We start from the raw sequence: 4,364 nt of genomic DNA, 5'->3' as shown, positions 1-4,364 counted from the left end.
AGGACTGACCATGCGGCCGGCACAGCTCACAGCCCACTCCCGCATCTGCACCAGGCCCCCTAGGACAGACCCCAGGGTGGGGAACAGGAGAGGGGCTCGTGACAGGACTGAGGATTGTGTTCAGCTGTTCAACAGAGGGGTGGGTCTGCGTAGGGGCCACCCATTCCTTTCATTTGGACCTGCAACCCGCTGAGACTTTAACATGAACCCACCCTGAAGGGGCTCAAGAGGCAGGGGAGGTGGCCCCACAGCGTGATTTACCCTTTTCTGAGCCCTTCTAGGGCTGACGTAAATCCTTCTAGGGATTTATGAGCCAACAGGGTTCTGGGGTCCACCAGATCTGGCTTGGTTTTCCAGAACTTTCACTCTGAGCCTATGTCTTCACGTGCCAACAGAAACCCTGCTCCTCGAGGGGTTCTCATGAGTCACATGAATACGGGGCCTGAAAAGACCCCCAGTGATGCTCAGGGACGGGCCAGCCCCCCACCCCCCACAGCAAGCAGGGAGACCTGGCATTGAGACTGCGTAGGGGCAGGGGCCGTTCAGCTCCAGCAGGGGGTCCAGAGGCTGGGGGTGGGTCTCCTGACCCTGGGCAGCAGGTCCTATCCGACTAACCCCACCCCATCCACCAGCACCGCCTGCGCACCCAGCAGCGCACAGCGCCGAGGTGGTGAGACCCACTGTCCCTGTGTTGGGGTGAAAATGCAGACAGAGATACGAGAGGCTAAGGAACAGGGTCCTGACCCAGGACTGAGCACACAGAGGGCGGGGAGCGCCTGGCACAGAGCAGACAGCTGGCCCGGCCAGGACGGGCAGCCGCGGTGGGTTGGGGTTGGGCTGGCGCGCAGCTCGTCAGCCCTGCCTTTCTGGTAACTGAGACAGACTGAGCGGAACCTCCACCTCTGTGCTGTGCAAGAGAGAGCGCCGAACCCCACCAATTAACAGAGGAGGGAGGACGGGAGGACGGGGGTCAGTAATCAGATGACCTTAAAAACCCTGAGAAACACCCCACCAATTAACAGAGGAGGGAGGACGGGAGGACGGGGGTCAGTAATCGGATGACCTTAAAAACCCTGAGAAACACCCCACCAATTAACAGAGGAGAGAGGACGGGAGGATGGGGGTCAGTAATCGGATGACCTTAAAAACCCTGAGAAACACCCCACCAATTAACAGAGGAGAGAGGACGGGAGGATGGGGGTCAGTAATCGGATGACCTTAAAAACCCTGAGAAACACCCCACCAATTAACAGAGGAGGGAGGACGGGAGGACGGGGGTCAGTAATCGGATGACCTTAAAAACCCTGAGACACACCCCACCAATTAACAGAGGAGGGAGGACGGGAGGACGGGGGTCAGTAATCGGATGACCTTAAAAACCCTGAGAAACACCCCACCAATTAACAGAGGAGAGAGGACGGGAGGACGGGGGTCAGTAATCGGATGACCTTAAAAACCCTGAGCAACACCCACGTCCAACCCCGGTGCTGCCGTTTAGAGCAGATCATCACCAGAGATAAGGTTGCTTCCACCTGCCTGCCCCACCTTCCCTTTTCAGGGCAACAGCGCCTGCCTCTTCCTCTGGGGCCCCGAGCCGGCTCCCAGAGGCCTGGGGGCCCTCCCCACGCCTACAGCACACCCAGAACGTTCGAGCTTCTGGCCACGGGCGTGGGCTGGGGATGCCCAAGTGACTCTCGGGAGCCACGGAGCCGGAGGCTGAAACATTTGTCAGAACAACAGAGAAAATGGAGTTCTCGCTTTCCTCCAGGAGGGTCGGCAAAAAAAGCCACGGAAGCTCAGAGCTGCTGGGGCCACCAACGCAGGGGAAGGGAGAAGTGGGAGCTGAAGGCAGGAGAGAGGAAACAAGACACACACAGACACACACAGACACACACAGACACACACAGACACACACACACAATAGAGACACACACACACACACAGATACAGGCACAGAGAGACAGACACACACACACACACACACAATAGAGACACACACACACAGAGACAGATACAGGCACAGAGAGAGACACACACACACACACAGAGACAGATACAGGCACAGACAGAGACACACACACACACACAATAGAGACACACACACACACAGATACAGGCACAGACAGACAGACAGACACACACAGAGACAGATACAGGCACAGAGAGACACACACACACACACACAATAGACAGACCCACAATAGAGACAGACATACACAATAGAGACAGACAGACACACACACACAGAGACAGATACAGGCACAGAGAGACACACGGACACAGAGACACAGAGACACACACACAGACATACAGAGACAGATACAGGCACACACACACACACACACACACACACACACACACAGACGTTGCCAAGGTAATGTCCTGTGAATCCCTCTCAGTGAAGACTCTGCCTGGGCTCTTCAGGATGTAAGCCTAGGTATAATTTTAATTTTCCCCTTATATCAGCTTGAGATTTTTGACCCTCAAATTGAAGGAGCCCTCGCCAAACCACTCTCTCCATAGGCCTTCCAGGAAGCAAGACTGGATTCGGCTTAACTATCCTATAGTCAGAAGCGAAGAGAGCTGCATTGGCATAAAAAATACATTTAACAATCACTGCACACCCACCCTCCCCCTTCCCGCGGTTAACCTGAAATGGTGAGATTTTATGTGACGTCATGGGATCGTGTCTCGCTCTCCTCAACCAAGGGTCACGACATGATCAACGCGAAGAGAGAAAACAGCGTCGCTGACTCTAAGGGCTTCCTTCCCACCCCTGTCTTTCTCAGAGCCCAGTGTCTGAAAACAAGCAAAACCAGAAAATTCAGACACATGCTGGAACAACAGCAAACTCCCATAATCGCTTTTCTAAAGGATCATCTTTGCTCCTCTCTTCTCTTAAACCACTGGCTGTTATGTGACTTTGGCCACCTGATGTGAAAAACTGACTCATTTGAAAAGACCCTGATGCTGGGAAAGATTGAAGGCAGGAGGAGAAGGGGATGACAGAGGATGAGACGGTTGGATGGCATCACCGACTCAATGGACGTGAGTGGACGTGAGTCTGAGTAAGCTCCGGGACTTGGTGATGAACAGGGAGGCCTGGCGTGCTGCGGTTCATGGAGTCGAAAAGAGTCGGACACGACTGAGCGACTGATCTGAACTGAACTGTTACACGACAGAAGCCATGTTTGCTGAAGAAGCAGCCTGGCGCGCGGGAAAGGGAGGAGGGAATCTGGGCAAGGCAGTGGCCAAAGAGGTGAGCAGACCGGCTGCAGTCAGTGTGGGAGGGTGGCAAGAAACAGGTGAATAAACGAAGGACAACGGGAGCAGGTTTCCCGGTGTCAAGAAGGGAGTCGGTGACGCAGCGCAGGAGAAAACGAGAGGAAACTCCTCCGTGGCACTGGAGACGCTCCAGTATGAGCTTTCGGTCTCAGCAGAAAAGCAAGAGAGGGACCGTGTAGGCACTCCTGGACGTGAGTGCACACGCGCCCCTGACTCTGGCCACACATACGCACCGGGGTTTCTGGCTTTGGCAAAAGGCTGGACGAGGGTGGTGGTAACCTACACGGGGAAAATGAGAACTGAAGATCTGGAGAAACGATAAAACAAAATTCCTGTTTTGACCAAAGCAGGCTATCCCATGCTCATGAGACTCCTCCGTGGCGGTGCCACCTAGGTATTTGCATGTGCCAGTTTGGAGTTTCAAGGAGAGCCAGAGTTGAGTCAAGTTATCCAAAGAATAGCAAGGAGAGATAAGAAAGCCTTCCTCAGCGATCAGTGCAAAGAAATGGAGGAAAACAACAAAATGGGAAAGACTAGAGATCTCTTCAAGAAAATTAGAGATACCAAGGGAACATTTCATGCAAAGATGGGCTGGATAAAGGACAGAAATGGTATGGACCTAACAGAAGCAGAAGATATTAAGAAGAGGTGGCAAGAATACACAGAAGAACTGTACAAAAAAGATCTTCACGACCCAGATAATCACGATGGTGTGATCACTGACCTAGAGCCAGACATCCTGGAATGTGAAGTCAAGTGGGCCTTAGAAAGCATCACTATGAACAAAGCTAGTGGAGGTGATGGAATTCCAGTTGAGCTATTCCAAATCCTGAAAGATGATGCTATGAAAGTCCTGCACTCAGTATACCAGCACATTTGGAAAACTCAGCAGTGGCCACAGGACTGGAAAAGGTCAGTTTTCATTCCAATCCCAAAGAAAGGCAATGCCAAAGAATGCTCAAACTACTGCACAATTACGCTCATCGCACACACTAGTAAAGTAATGCTCCAAATTCTCCAAGCCAGGCTTCAGCAATACGTGAACCGTGAATTTCCTGATGTTCAAGCTGGTTTTAGAA

The 4,364-nt window shown here is 52.8% G+C and overlaps 1 protein-coding gene across 1 annotated transcript in view; it reads right to left on the bottom strand.

Moving 5' to 3' along the window:
- SHANK2 (SH3 and multiple ankyrin repeat domains 2) overlaps positions 1-4,364 on the bottom strand; it is a 563,331-nt gene that overhangs the window by 418,608 nt on the left and 140,359 nt on the right. The window lies entirely within an intron of this gene.

This window comes from Bison bison, unplaced genomic scaffold (assembly GCF_000754665.1).
Source record: "Bison bison bison isolate TAMUID 2011002044 unplaced genomic scaffold, Bison_UMD1.0 scf7180017864080, whole genome shotgun sequence".
In the NCBI taxonomy this organism is placed as follows: Eukaryota; Metazoa; Chordata; class Mammalia; order Artiodactyla; family Bovidae; genus Bison; species Bison bison.
Note: the sequence above shows the minus strand (reverse complement) of the source record. Positions and strands in the feature narration are given on the sequence as shown.